Consider the following 15,919-nt stretch of genomic DNA (forward strand, 5'->3'; position numbering starts at 1 on the left):
TGTGGCGTATAAGTTCTGTATCTATGGGCATTCTGTCGGCTCTGTGTGAAAAGGTCATGGTTTGATTACTCCATGACACTTCCCAATTTCCCGGCTTTCGGGGATTGGAAATGTTAAAGCATACTAAGGACCTATCCACATGATATTGGTGGAGCTTCAAACTAGGAGGACTAGAGATATTAAACCTCTTATCCACCGGCCTCCCACCACTTAACTCAAGTACCTCTCCTACAGTTAAAGGGAATGGTACTAGTCCTGATTTGCTATGACCTTGAGGTACTTGAGAGCATACCCAACAGTCTGTCTGGTTTAACACTTTACCCACTAAGGAGTGATAGTCACTCAATGGATGCCGGTCCATGTGGATATTAAAACTGGACTGACATTTCTTGATGCACCCATCCTCAACTATATTGTCACAATGCCTACAGATGCAGTTTTCTTCAGCTAACAATCCTTTACAATTCCTTCTATTGTCAATGCTACCAGATCGTTTTCTGATACTCGCCTTTACTCTGTGATTGTGTTGCTCTTGGAAATCTACGCCTCCATCCTAGTCATCCGAACCCATTCCAGATCCTTTCTCGACCTCCATGGTACTCTCACCGAAACAGACTGCTCTGGTCAACAACAGGGTCAACAGGAAAATCCGGATCACAGTCTCTTGGGGCGAGTCCATCTTACAGGAGGAGAAAGAGAAATTTGTAATGGGGGTACAAAAAAATAATTTGAGGGGAAAGAAAAATGTTACGATGCTTTTGTCCTCTAGTCTTGTTGTTCTTCTTGCTCTGTTGTCATCTCAAAGGTGCTGTCTCTCAGTCTTCCAAACGAACATTCTGGTGATACAATGTTCCTTCCAAATCTGCGATCTTTCTGTAAGGAGCAAAAATCTTGCATTACCATTTGTCTAACTGATGTGTGACATACCATCTGTAAAGCATGAGAACATGAGAGAGAAGAGAGAGAAAAAACAAACGAGAGAGAGAGAACAATTCATATATATGTTACATAAAACAACAAACAAAAAAAAACATTGTCAGATCTTCCGTTCACCATCAGGCTGTCACACCAACACATCCATTGGTATCTTTGCGCAGTCTCCCCCACCAGTATTTCCACACTCCACCCTTTTGTGCCTGGCCAGGACACACCGATGTCGGTAGGTCACACTGGGGTTAGGTAGACTTCTGCAAAGACCAAGTAGCTGTGTGATGTTTGAGTTCTGCCGATGAACGTCAGAGATGGGGAAAAAGAAACATTTACAGATAAATTACAAAGTTTACCCGGCCGTTCCTGTGTCTACAAGGAACTGACCTCCCAATATCATTAACTGTAACCTCGGGTTTACTACCAGTCCTAATGATCAACTTTCCTGACTGCATATTACAGGTGCGGCCCAAACTTCTTCCTAGGTGATTCCTGATTACAATTTCGTGTATCATGACTTTGCTCATGTTTTTGTCTAGGGGGTTGATATGACTTTTGTATATTTCTTGATCTACAATCTCTTGCAAAATGTCCCTCTTTGTGACAATGATAACAAACTATCACATTTGAATTTCTCACAGGGGTTTGGGGCTTAAGCTGGTGTGGCTTCGTTGTCAGGGCTTGTCTACTGATTGTCATTTGCTTACTGCCCTGTGACTCCAGGTGTCTTTTGATGTTCCATTCATGGTCAATAGCAGACTCTCTCAAAACAGCCACCGAGATACCTCTCCAGTTAGGTAGAGAGGTTTGTTCCCTTGTTCTCAATACTACCTTTAAACCATCCATTATTACCTTAACCGCTATATCTCTATGCTGTGCATTTCTCTCAATGTCCGTGATCCCAGTGTCTCTAGCCATTACTTGCAGTGCTCGATTGAAATAATTAGAAGTACTTTCTCCTCCTCTTTGTCTTATGGAGAAGATTTTGTTCCACTCGACAACGGCTGGGAAATATACTCCCAACTGTCGGTTGATCTGCTTAATACATTCCTGATTGTGTTCCTCCGTACGAGGTACTTCTGTGTTTAACTTACAATCAGTAATAAACTTCGCAGGGTCAACACTGGAGGGCAAACATGCCCTCAGCACTGTCCGCCAACCTTTGTTGGTGGGTTCTGTGGAGTTTCCTAGTTCTTTAATAAACCTCTGACATGCAACTAGATCTTTCCTAGGATCAGGGAATTCAGACATAATTGCTCCTAATTCTGTCCGAGACCAGGGACGGCGCATTGCACTGTCCCTGGCGGGAATGATTCCCTGAGCGTCAGTCTTCTCATTGGGGACTGTGATCACCCTGACAGGATTAAATTCAACCACATCATCTTGTGTTGGTTCTACAATATGAGGTACATTTGTTTGTGCGTGATATATAACACCGTACGTACCTGTGGACACGACCTCACCTGACCCTCCGTTAGGGGGTTTGACTACTGCCTTTACCGATTTGGTCGCGTCCACCTGGATGTCTTGTATGATGGCTGCTGGAAAAGGTGCCGACATCGTGCTGGGCTCACTTTCTTGCTTGTAATCCTGAGGGAAGTTTAACATGGGGTGCAACTTGCACGGCTTAACAGTTGTACATTTAACAGTTTTACTTTTATCATTATTACATTTGTTACAATTATTCTTATCATCAATAATACAGTTGCTAAGTGCACAATTATCATATACCAGTGTGCCATTCTCTGTAACCACTTTCTCTCTTGTTGCCATATTTTTCTTACCAAAGTGAGAGTCAGCTGTGTAAGCTAATCCTCCTTGTATTTCACTTTCCCGTTGCCATAACTGTAAACAATCATAATGTCGGATCCGCCTCTTCGCGGACTTAATTAGACATATCCTTTTCTTTAAATTTTGTAACACCTTGGGACTAAAACTGCCTACCCGTGGGAACTTTTCCCCGTCATGCACAGTCATTCTTTCCCATTCATTGAAAACCTTTGTGAGTGATTCATCTCGGACCTCCTGGTCTGTATCACACGTTATATACCTTGCCGACCTTATGGGTCGGTTTACTAAATCAACCTGATCCAGGGTTGATCGTCCCTTACCTGAACAACTGGCCCCCATCTTTGCAGGTGTTGCTTTCACTACCTCTGACCTTCAAATCAGGGTCTTCAGCGAACCCTTACAAAAACCAAGTTGCCCGGGGTAAGCCGACGGTGAAAGTTCGACCGAGTACTTTCACCCACTCTTCGCCCACGTTGGCCAGTACTTCAATCACTGACTCAGAGCTGCTGTACCCAACCTAGGGCCCCTATAAACCTTTATTTACTGGGGCGTGTGGGAGTAGGTTACCCGTCCCCAGCAAGTATCGGTTGTTAGAGAATTCCTGAGTGACCAGCGAACCTCCCTTAAAATAAAAAAATTTACACAAATCACGTTAGAATGTACAAATAGCGTTTATGACCCCTCTCATACGCAAACGGTACTGGGTCAAGTTACAAACTAATGCACACAATTACATGCGGTACAATCGTACTGCACATAAGCAACTAATCTTATGTGCGGAACGACCAACGGAATCGAAAATTACGGCTGCGAATTCCTTCAGCCAGAGCTTGATGGCCTATATGGGTACTGCACCAACCCTCCTGGGGTTGTACTTCTTGACTTTGTCTTATAGCGGACTTCCTAGTCTGCTGCACCTAGACCTCCTGGTCTGTCTCTGGACCTCCTGGTCCGTGACCTCCTGGTCTGTGTCTACAGTAGACCTCCTAATCTGCTATACTCTAATGCTCTTATTTCAATATTTAACAAGGGATGCCTCCCAAGCCACCACGCGCTGTCACTTTCACGGATGTACCTCACGAGAACTCGACTTCCGGGGGTTCCAACCAAAAATTAGAAACTTATATATATGCACACACTCTTTCACCTCATATACTCTTTACTTTTGTTTTCTGTACAGAAAATTCCTTTCATGCAGTATCACAGGCTAGTCCCAGAGGAGTTGCAACTAGAGAAGGATTTTAAATTTTGGACACTGAGATTAACTTGCGCTATTATCGCGTTGCTTCCGTATCGCCTACTAAAACAATACTATCGTGTGATTTGTATTAAGTGGGCGTACCCATACGCTTCGTTGCGTAATATACGCTACGTGTGTCAACCCTTGCGTCGCGTATGCTTGTCCCGCCCTTTGTTAGGGAAACGTGTACACAGGCCAGACACGTCCACAGTAACACAAGCAACACGTTTCTATCAATGCAAATGATATTTAACTGTAATCATTTACCGAGCACCACACAGCCCTCCCTTGTATCTTAGGCAAAGCCGTGTGCGTGTTTTACAAATTACTCCCTTACGTATTAATTTTACTTTTAACTACCAATAGCAACAAATCTTTCTCAGCACGTTATCAATGATAAATGGCAAACAGGAAAGTGAGATATGTGAAAATACACAGATGAAAATGCAATTCTAAATTAATCTAATAACATACATTAATGTAAACACACACATATAATATTACATATATGTACTAATCACTATTACATCTATGAGACCTTATTCAGTGCTTCTAATTTGCATATGAATGTGCTTTTAACTATCTGTGAAGGCGATTTCTTTCACTGCTGGGAGAAAAAAAACAGTTGAGAAGTATCACCAGTTACACAGGTTAATTTGCATCTCAATGGCCCATCTCACAAGTAGCAGAGTTAAAACAGACTCTTGAAGGGAGAAAGAGAGAGAAAAAAACAACAACTTTGTTTTATTTCTGTGTGTCGTTCTTACATCAAATATTAATTTTACTATTAACTTACATTAAACCCTATCTGAACTATTTATGATTGATTATGATATGGATTAAATAAATGCATTGAAAACTCATTAAATGGTGATTTCTTTTTGACAATGGATGGCTGATTATTCCTGAGTCAACTGAAAATCAGCCATTCAGATAAAAACATTTTTTTTGACCTTCCCAAAATGGCCGCTGCTCCTCCCCCTTCCACATCCATGAGGGTTACACAAAATGGAGGACAGACCATGCGGCTTCTTTTGTCACAAGGAAAATCATCATTCAAGCCCCTGAAGTTATTTTTTTTTTAAGCCTGGGTTAAAAATAAAACTATCAAGCTATGCAGAGCGATTAAAAATACTTTTAAACCTATTTAAACAGACAAGCAATCCAATCTGCGTGTGCAGTTGGCACCAAATAGAAATTAAAACCAGATTTAAAAAGACAATAGCTTAATGTTCTTACCTTCTTCGGATTTCACCAGTATCCCTACAAACCAAGAGAATCAGACGCAGACTCTCATCTGATCAGCACTACAAGATACCACCTTCCGCAGTTTGCTGATCGATAAAGTCTGCGCGTTTTCGCCTGACTGCGGATATGAGGTGGACCAGACTTGCCCCCAATTGATAGAGTCAGTTTTCTACCTTTTAACACAAGCTATTTACTAATACCTTCAAGCCGTAATGGCCGCTAAACCACGTGCACGTGCTACGCACTCCGCACGCTATTTGCGTACAAAGACCTCGCACGTGGCACGCAAGTTACGTACAAACGCTGCGCTGAGTGTACGGAATACCCACAGCGAGCGTACACACAGATAATAACCTTTTAAACATTAAACACAGAGTATGATTATACTGTAAGTCTTAGTATTGAGATACTGTAATGATATACCACTGGTTAACCTGGATATTTAAGCAAGCTGTTTGAGTGATTGAGATACTCAGAAACCCTTTGTACTAGCTAGAGAAACACAGACACCTTGCTGAGGTTCCAACACCTTTACTAACGAGATTTAGCTATGTAAAAAGGAAAAATACAGTTAACAGCTTATACACTACAGCACTAACATAAAACACTTAAACAGAATACTAGACATAAATATACAATAGCGTCTTAATCCTAAACAATAACAGTGAGAGAGAGAGAGTATGGCAAATACAGACAGAGAATAAGGTGGTCACAGAGAAACTTACACACGTGGGGAATGATCGCTAGCGCAGTCCTGGAAACCAGCTCTCTAGTTAGTCAATGATGAAAACCTTTGTGGAGAGAAGACTGAGCTGGCCCAGGCTGGCTGTTCTTATATACACAAAGTACAGTACACTACAAAGGGCCCTACAATCTTATTGTTCCTTGGACACAGGAATCTGTCTTCGCATTATAACCAAAGGTCATAGGTTTGTTTGAACAGGTGGGCTGTGACTATTTCAAACTGCTCAGGTGGGAGGTATCCTCTGGATTCTCCCTGCATGTGTAATTAAACTGCAAATACTGTAAATGTCCATAAACTTCTTTTAAACATAACTATACGCTGGAGCGACCGATCTTTTCCTAACCAACACCGGAATGTTTCTAATAAAATACTCTTCGGTTAGGTACTAAACACCACCGCTCAGACCCTGTCTGACCCTTCGTATAATGCAAAGAGGAATTCCCTTGTCCCTGAACCAGTTACACTAATCATACTTACAGATATTATTAAGGGGACCATAACCTATAAAATACACTATTTAGATTAACTATGTAACGCCAGACGCACACAAACTCTACCGTAAATGCGCATACCACGCGCCTGAGCGCACAACCGTGGAGGCGCCGTCACGCAACTGCGAATATGCGCACGCACGGGAGAGAATGTGCACGTGCAGCGGGCAAGCGCATGGGGTTAGTACAAGGCATCATAGGTCGCTATATTTTTCGACATTGACAGGGGGCGGTTTACTGTTTAATCTTGACTCCTCCCTCTACAATCCCAACTCCTCCCATCTGCAATCCAAACTCCTCCTCTCTAAATTCTGACTTAACTTTTTGAGTGAGACTGAGATAGAGCTTTGTGATTGTTCTATGTACATGTGACTGTGCTATGGGGTAATTGCATTTATTAGCCCTAGTACCCACACACCAGCAAGTGAGGGGCAAATGCTCTGTAACCCTTGCTCTCCTGGCTCCTCTGTGCTGCTGTGGTATAAGCTGCAGCACATCATTCTGCCTCAGGCTCTCCCCGGAGAGCTCTCTTCTGCTCAAAAGTGGGCGTGGCTATGACTGTGTTAGGGGGGGCGGTTGCCCCCTTCGCCCCCCCTAGATCCGGCCCTGTCTCTACTATGCCCACAACCAGAGAGATCAGCCTTCCAGCAGCGGGACGCTGCTCCAGCTCCACACGCCCAATATGCAGTTTTACATTTTCATTGGTGGATTGCTCTGGTTCCTGAACTCTGATCCCCAAGTCCCTAGCACCTACTGAAAGGTGGGACTCTCTAGCTTTTTATCCCATTCAAATCTAAGAAATCTATTTTCAGGAACTTGAGATATCTGCAGTCAAGCAAGCTGCCCTGACCCCCAGAAAATGATGAATATTAAGCCCACTCCACTATCGACCCCTCCCCTACGTATTAAACATCCCCTACTACCCTGAAAGTCATGTACCAGGGCCCCTTCATTCAGCACAATGTCCCCTTCTACAGTTTTGTGTTCTCCTTCCTGCCCCATCTGTGCAGTAAAGGAGTAATTAGCAGAAATTATTTCTCCAGGTCCTACATGCTGAGCGACAAATAGAACACCCCCTACCGCCCGCGGGACATCAAAGCTGCCTCTGACAGCACCACCCACCCCTACTTCTGGAGGATGGGTAGGGGCCCCAGTGCATTGCTGTGCGCAGGGGCCTACACTGCTGTAAAGACGGCTCTGGCTGTGACATGGAATAGATAAAAAAAAATGTTGTGTCAACCATTTTCCATGTTGATGTTTTCATGTGTGACCTTTTGTCAGTGTCGACCTAGACATCCATAACACACCCATCCATTAGATGATTCAGTTATAACATTACAGAATTCCTTACAGTGAATTCCTTATAAATAAAAAAGTCAATGTCTTACAGTAGGTTGCCATGTCGTACAATAGGTTATGTCTTGCAGTAATTTATGTTTGTCCCAAGGTGGATTACTAAAACTGAATATTTATTAGATCAAATTAAAATGACTTATATTAAAGAGTGTGATTCGTAGCCTACGCTAGCCTCTTAGCTTAGGTGTCTTCAAGATACTGTATATATATATATATATATATATATATATAGAGAGAGATATAGAGAGAGAGAGAGAGAGAGAGAGAGACTGGGTTTCTGTCTTATTTTTCTTTCAAATTAAATCTTTACTGCTCCAGACTTTCTTAGCTTTTTGAAAATGTACAAAAAAAATGAAATAAATAAAACCTAAGGGATAACAATTGTGTACTAAACATTCTTAAAATGATGTGAGATGTAGAACTCGAGAGCCTTTAATGTGTTTTGCTCGTGTCCCCTATTCTGTTTCATGCCTGTATATTGAAGTACAAATGGGCAATGAATGAAATAGATTACATCAGAGGTGTTGTATGCAATTAAATCCTTTGTGGTGAAGCTCTCTCTCTCTATTTAACTATCTATAGCAGGATCTAGTTTCATCACACAGGACTTTATTTCATGCAATACTTCCGATGTCATCTATTTAATTAATTGCCCGTTTGTATATAGGAAGGCTGATAAGAAAGCTAAAAACCAGAAGAAGGGGAACAGGTGAGAAATATCAGAGAGGATTCTACAGTTACATCATTTTAAGATTCTACATTCTTATGGTTCATAGTGAGAGGGCGTATATACTGTATTATTTCTGTGGTATGCAGTTTAATCTTTATTTTAACACCTGCAGATTCACAACCAGAATAACAATCCCTTGCCTGTAGGTTTTTTTTTTTTTTTACAGAAAATCTGGCAGTTAACACAACACATGGATTTAATAATTACACAAACAGCATATTACAGGTTTATTCATTTAATATGCTTTTGTAGAATAAAACAATGTCAGCTTTAAATAGTTCCTTTCTATTATTTGAGAAAGGGCCTATGCAGTCTGAATCATTGTAAATTTTAATAAACCAATGGGTTATTTTTTTTTCTTTGTAAGGATGTTCATGTCTATCCCATGCATGTTTAAATTGCTCTACTGACTTAAGGGCCCTACACATTTGTCGATCCGCCGCCAAGCTGCCCGACGGCGGATACGGCCGACGGGCGACCCAGCGGCGGGGGGGGGGGGGGGGAGTGAAGTTTCTTCACTCCCCCCGTCACCCGGCTCCATAGAATTGCAGGCAAATATGGACGAGATCGTCCATATTGGCCTGCATGCACAGCCAACGGGACACCAGCGATGCACGAGCGCGGGGCCGCGCTTCGTTCATCGCTGGAGCCTCCACACTCAAAGATATGAACGGTATCTCATTCATTAATGAACAAGATCGTTCATATCTTTGATATCGCCCAGTGTGTGGGGCCTATTAGCCTCTACCACCTCTGACGGGAGGCTATACCACTTGTCCACTACCCTTTCTGTGAAGTCATTTTTCCTTACATTTTCCCTGAACCTGCCTCCCTCCATTTTCAGTGTATGTCCTCGAGTTCTAATACTTCTCTTCTTCCTTGGTTATACACTTAATTACAGTTCGGAGTGCCGCTATTTATGAACTTTTATAACTAAACAGATCCAGGCACCCAACTAAAGGGGTCAATTTACTAAGGTGGGAGATTTTTTAGAACTGGTGATGTTGCTCATAGCACCCAATCAGATTCTTCTTAACATGTATCTACAGTAGCTGCTTCTAGAAGATTGATTGCTATGACCAACATCACCAGTTCTAAAAAAAACTCTCAATTTAATGTTAAATTACCTGTCATACTTTTCCAAGTAGTGCACCCTATATAAGATGTTCTATATAAAAAAAAAAAGAGTTTTGAAATGATAATATCTCAGAGAACAGAACATTATATAGGATGTGGTATTTGCTAAGGAAACGGTCAAGGACATGGATGCTATTACAAGATTGTGACTCCTGGCAGCGAGGGAACCTCAAGGCTGACTTTAGTACAAGTGATAAATATTTAAATTAATTTCCTTATAATCATTGTTTTATCTCCACAAATCTCTGTACATTTTGCATTGCCAGTGATGTAAAAGTTACAGAAGACATAGGGGTCTTAACAGGAAACAGTGAAAAGAGTGGAGAAGTCATCCAGTGGAGAAGTTGCCCATGGCAACCAATCAGCTGCTCTGTATAATTTTATAATAGGCAAATTATAAATGTTACATCAATGCTGATTGGTCGCCAAGGGCAACTTCTCCACCGTCTCACTTCTCCACACTTTCCACTGCTTCATGAATAGACCCCATAGTTGCATAGTTTTCACTATCCGCATTTGTAATATGGATGTGATAAGTAAGGTTTGGCAAAATTTGTAATGTGAAAATTTATATTTTCAAGCAAATTTACTAAAATACTCTTGTCAGGAGATGGACTCCACAGCCCGTCCTAGAGAAAGCTGGAAGTGTGGTTGTGTAACGCTATCACACTGCTTCCTTGTTCAGTGCCATGGCAGCCAAAGCGCGGCTGTTGTCCGATGCACTCTTCACCGCCGGCCAACACAGAAGGAGCCATAGGCTTGCCCTGCAGAAAAAAAAAGTGAATTAGTAGCCCATAGGTTACTATATGGTAACGCCATCTGGAGATGATGTTATTCTATCGGGGTCAAGCAGTCCAGAGCTTTGCAAATCCAGCAGCATTGCACGGGTTGCAGTGAGAGCTACATTTGAGGATGATGATGATGATGATGATAGATGAGTCATTGCAATATCTGAAGGAATACTAAATATATGTGGCATGTACCATAAATGTAACCCAGAAATCTTCGGAATGCCCATGATCTGCAATGGTCCAGCATCTATTCTGCAGGTTCTGTTACACACGTACAGTACTTTGGGGTCATTTTTAAATCAGCTGTATAGGTAGAAAGTCCTGCAAACCTGTTTGTGACTCTAGTCATCTGTCTGTAAGACTGTGGCACGTTTTATACTTATACACCTGCATTTCCTGAAAAGATTGCATCTTTACCATGGACACTTTCTTTTGCTCTGATTTATAGGGGTTCAGGTTAGGTCAGGGGTGGGCAATTATTTCAGCTGGGGGGCCTCTTAACACTTCCAGCGAATATTCGAGGGCCACACACAAAATACTCAGAGTCCCCTTTTTACACATTACGGCAGACAGCGTCCCCTTTTTACACATTACGGCAGACAGCATCCCCCCTTTTTACACATTACGGCAGACAGCGTGCCCTTTTTTACACATTACGGCAGACAGCGTCCCCTTTTTACACATTACGGCAGACAGCGTCCCCTTTTTACACATTACGGCAGACAGCATCCCCCCTTTTTACACATTACGGCAGACAGCGTGCCCTTTTTTACACATTACGGCAGACAGCGTCCCCTTTTTACACATTACGGCAGACAGCGTCCCCTTTTTACACATTACGGCAGACAGCGTCCCCCTTTTTATACATTACAGCAGACAGTCCCTACCCCCCCTTTCCTCCCCTCCCCTAAACCCATATTGCAGTTTTTAACTCCCCTCCCTCCCCACCCTTAAACCTATATGGCAGCTTAAGAACTGATCCAGGGGTTGGCTGGACAGGGGGTTTACCTGTTTGTCACAGTGGCAGACGATCCCCGCTGTCCGATGATCCGCGCTGCTGCCGGCCGGAGTCACCACTGATGTGGCCTCTCCTGCTCCGGCTCGCTGCCCGCTGCTTCTCCTCACTGGCCACCATTCAATCTCCTCCTCACAGGCCGCCGCTCCTGCTCACTGCAGTGCCCGCTCCCCGCGCCACCCAGCTAACAGAGGAAATCCCGGTCAGCTGACCCTGTGACGTGACCGGGATTTCCTCAGCGGCGCCGCATCTGAGAGCAGTGCAATGACAAGCGGCCTGTCGGGCCGCTTGTCATTGCACTCTGGTGGGGCACAGCGGGCCAGGCAGGATCGGTCCGCGGGCCGCATCCGGCCCGCGGGCCGCCTGTTGCCCACCCCTAGGTTAGGTGGTATGTTACTTATACATAGACAGAGGGCTGGTTCAGCACTATTATCACTAAAACAAGATTGTGTTTGGGCCACAGAGGGGGAGCTTAGGGGGAAGAAGAGAGGAACACATGAAGTGGGAGATGAAAAGGAGGGATTGATCTGTTGGTGATGAGAGAAGGGCCCAGGGCTGGGCCCAGGGCTGGTCCTAGGGGTGGGGCAAGTCCACATTAATTAGCCACACACTCTAGCTAGGGGAGGAGGGCCCCGGGATGTGGGTGAAGAAAAGCTGTGACAGAGGTAGGAGGTGGAACAGCTGGAAAAAGGATGATCTGCATCTGGACATTACCCGTGGTAACTCTAGGCAACGGCCGCACTGAGGGGCCAACTCAGACCTGATCACTGCTGTGCGTGTTCGCACAGCAGCGATCAGGTCTGAAGTGCGCATGTGCCGGCGCAAAAGTGCACCGGCACATGGCAGACAGCAGATGGCTGTCTTAGCCCTGCGATCGCTGCGTTTGGGCGCCGTTTAGTGGGCGTGGTCTGGGCAACGCAGGTGTGCCCGGACCATTGTGGGAGCTGGCCACTACGGCTGCGTAATGTCACATGCAGCCGCTGCGACCTGGGCAACGACGTGTAGCTCCCTGCCAACGCGCAGGAGCTGCGCTGGCTGGGAGCTACTCCTACAGTACAAAAGCATTGCCGCTGTGCGATGCTTTTGTACTTGTACGACGGGGTCGGGCCTGACATGCGGGGCGGACTAGACCTGTGCTGGACGTCCCCCCGCATGTCAGGGAAGCTGATCGTAGATGTGCTAAATTTAGCACATCTACGATCAGGTCTGAATCACCCCCGAGACCGTTATGGGGTGGCAACGCCCGTGCAGCCTCTCCGCTCGAACAGGCCTTGAGTGGTTATAACATATTGACATCTCACATTTGTGCACTGCTTTTTCAGGGTGTGGTAATAAGGCTCTTATCAATATTTAGAGGAGGAGTCGAGTGCATCACATTGACATAGTCCATTACATATTTCCAATCATTATTTTAATGTTTCGTTTAATGTGATCATTGTTTTATTATGGTAAATATCCTCATATTTCTAGATTTGGTGCTTTTAGAAAATTAACTGTTGCACAACCTAATGTCTTTAAATAGAACAATATTAACAAAATACAATAATAGAAATAACTGCTGCCCTAGTAGGCATACTACTGTAAATGAGCTAGTCATACAGTGCATCCGGAAAGTATTCACAGTGCTTAACTTTTTCCACATTTTGTTATGTTACAGCCTTATTCCAAAATGGAATAAATTGATTTTTCCCCTCAAACTCCTACACACACAATACCCCTTAATGACAATGCAAATTTATTAAAAATAATAAACTAAGAAATCACATGTATGTAAGTATTCACAGCCTTTGCATTGAAGCTCACAATTGAGCTCAGGTGCATTCTGTTTCCTTGAGATGTTCCTACAGCTTAACTGGAGTCCACCCGTGGTAACTTCAGTTGATTGGACATGATTTGGAAAGGCACACACCTGTTTATATAAGGTCTCACACTTGACTGGGCATGTCTGAGCACAAACCAAGCTTAAAGTCAAGGGAATTGTCTGTAGACCTCTGTGGAAGGGTACAGAAAAATATCTGCTGCTTTGAAGGTCCCAATGAGCACAGTGGCATCCATCATCCGTAAATGGAAGAAGTTCAGAACCACCAGGACGCTTCCTAGAGCTGGCCGGTCGTCTAAACTGAGGGATCGGGGGAGAAGGGCCCTAATCAGGGAGGTGACCAAGAACCTGATGGTCACTCTGTCAGAGATACAGCATTCTTCTGTGGAGAGAGGAGAACCTTCCAGAAAGACAACCATCTCTGCAGCAATCCACCAATCAGGCCTGTATGGTAGAGTGGCCAGACGGAAGGCACTCCTCAGTAAAAAAAATGCATGGCAGCCCACCTGGAGTTTGCCAAAATGCACCTGAAGGACCCTCAGACCATGAGAAACAAAATTCTCTGGTCTGATGAGACAAAATTTGAACTCTTTGGCGTGAATGCAAGGCATCATGTTTGGAGGAAACTAGGCACCGCTCATCACCAGGCCAATACCATCCCTACAGTGAAGTATGGTGGTGGCAGCATCATGCTGTGGGTATGTTTTTCAGTGGCAGGAACTGGGAGACTAGTCAGGATAGAGGGAAAGATGAATGCAGCAATGTACAGAGCCATCCTGGATGAATATCTGCTCCAGAGCGCACTTGACCTCAGACTGGGGCGACGGTTCATCTTTCAGCAGGACAACGACCCTAAGCACACAGCCAAGATATCAAAGGAGTGGCTTCAGGACAACTCTGTGAATGTCCTTGAGTGGCCCAGCCAGAGCCCAGACTTGAATCCGATTGAACATCTCTGGAGAGATCTGAAAATGGCTGTATACCGACGCTTCCCATCCAACCTGATGGAGCTTGAGAGGAATGCAAAGAGGAATGGGCGAAACTGCCCAAAGATAGGTGTGCCAAGCTTGTGGCATCATATTACAAAAGACTTGAGGCTGTAATTACTGCATCAACAAAGTATTGAGAAAAGGCTGTGAATACTTATGTACATGTGATTTCTTACTTTTTTATTTTTAATAAATTTGCAAAAATCACAAAAAAACTTTTTTCACATTGCCATTATGGGGTATTGTGTGTAGAATTTTGAGGGGAAAAATGAATTCTATTTTGGAATAAGGCTGTAACATAACAAAATGTGGAAAAAGTGAAGCACTGTGAATACTTTAGAGATGTACTGTATAGGACCTTGCTCTCTCTTTTCTAACCCCATAAAGGTTACATACTAGAGGGTCTAGTTATGAAAGCTAAAACCCAGCTGAAATGGCTCTTTCCCACATGATTTAGGTATCACGGCAATTCAACAAATGCCTAAAGCAGGAGAAACAGTATCAGAGATATGTACAGTATAAGGCAAGATAATGAATTAGTAAAGTAGTATATAATATATTTTATTGAAAATTCATCAAGAGTAAAGATTTGACCTCTGTGTCAGTTTAGCACATTGGAGTATAAACTTTATATTTTGACATGATAAAGAAATTGCTATGGCATAATCCTATTACGTGTTTTGCAGATATCCTGCCAGCTTCATCAGACCTGGTTATGTTGTATGCTTATGGTGGTAAATCTAATACGATCCTGACAAAATCATCAGTTGTGTGGCGTTGTATATCTGTCTCTTGACCAAACGGTTGTACTAAGCCTGTCTGGAAAACATTGCATCAGAGGGATCTTCAGATCCCTCCTGGCCAGTCTCCCTGCTTCTCATATCCCATCTACTGCCTGATGATACTTTTTGGGGCCCATTGTTACCAAAGATAAATAGACCTCTTAGGGTCCAATGAAAGTCAAGATTTTAAATGATCCAATAATGGCTTTTTTTGTCCATTGCCATGATATTTACAGTACCTTAATCAGGCCCCGAGTCAGTATTTTCATATACTGCACATAGGGGGTAATTCTGAGTTGATCGCAGCAGCAAGTTTGTTAGCAATTGGGCAAAACCATGTGCACTGCAGGGGGGCAGATATAACATATGCAGAGAGAGTTAGATTTGGGTAGGTTATTTTGTTTCTGTGCAGGGTAAATACTGGCTGCTTTATTTTTACACTGCAATTTAGATTGCAGATTGAACACACCCCACCCAAATCTAACTCTCTCTGCACATGTTATATCTGTCCCCCCTGCAGTGCACATGGTTTTGCCCAACTGCTAACAAATTTGATGCTGCGATCAACTCAGAATTAGGCCCATAATGCACTGGACTTTTCTAAACGAGTGTCAAAGCAGGAAACCAAGCAAGACCACATGATTCATTAAATAAACTGTTAGATTTGCTGGCTTCTGCCAAAAATGAACCCTATTTGTATGTGTGTGTGCATGAAGAATGAACTATAGCTTGTATGCTTTACTGGGGCAGGGACTGATTTGAATTACTAAATATTAACAGTAAGTACTACATAGTATTAGCTACTGCACAGACTTTAATCTTCCTGTTCTCCAGGTAGGCTTCATGCGCTATCCCAAG

This window comes from Pseudophryne corroboree, chromosome 4 (assembly GCF_028390025.1).
Source record: "Pseudophryne corroboree isolate aPseCor3 chromosome 4, aPseCor3.hap2, whole genome shotgun sequence".
Taxonomy (NCBI): Eukaryota; Metazoa; Chordata; class Amphibia; order Anura; family Myobatrachidae; genus Pseudophryne; species Pseudophryne corroboree.